We start from the raw sequence: 437 nt of genomic DNA, 5'->3' as shown, positions 1-437 counted from the left end.
CTCAGGGAGCAATGTGAATTAGGAACCATGGCTTTTGTGTTCTCAGAATTGGCACATAATAAATAGTTGATAAGTTTGTTTAGTGAAAGAATGAATATGTTTCATGTACTTCTGAATTTTAGACTTATTTCTGTAACCCTTTATATAACCTGAAGTATGCATAACATACTTTCAAAACATTTCTTGTTTCTTCAGCCTGGAATCCTCTTAGACCCTACATCTTCTTACAGTGTCCCCCACATCCTGGATTAGAAGTGGTCCCCTCTTATAAACTCTTACATCACCCAGTATTTTCATCCTTAGCCTTAGTACAACTAATTAAATGATGATGTGTATAATCAAACGATTCCTTAGCCTAAATATTCATCTTTCATAGTCTAGGAACACAGGTCAGTGAAAAACTTCACTGGAACTTGACCTCCCCAAAATATTTTACA

The sequence above is a fragment of the Pteropus vampyrus genome, unplaced genomic scaffold (genome assembly GCF_000151845.1).
Source record: "Pteropus vampyrus isolate Shadow unplaced genomic scaffold, Pvam_2.0 Scaffold42, whole genome shotgun sequence".
Classification (NCBI taxonomy): Eukaryota; Metazoa; Chordata; class Mammalia; order Chiroptera; family Pteropodidae; genus Pteropus; species Pteropus vampyrus.
Note: the sequence above shows the minus strand (reverse complement) of the source record.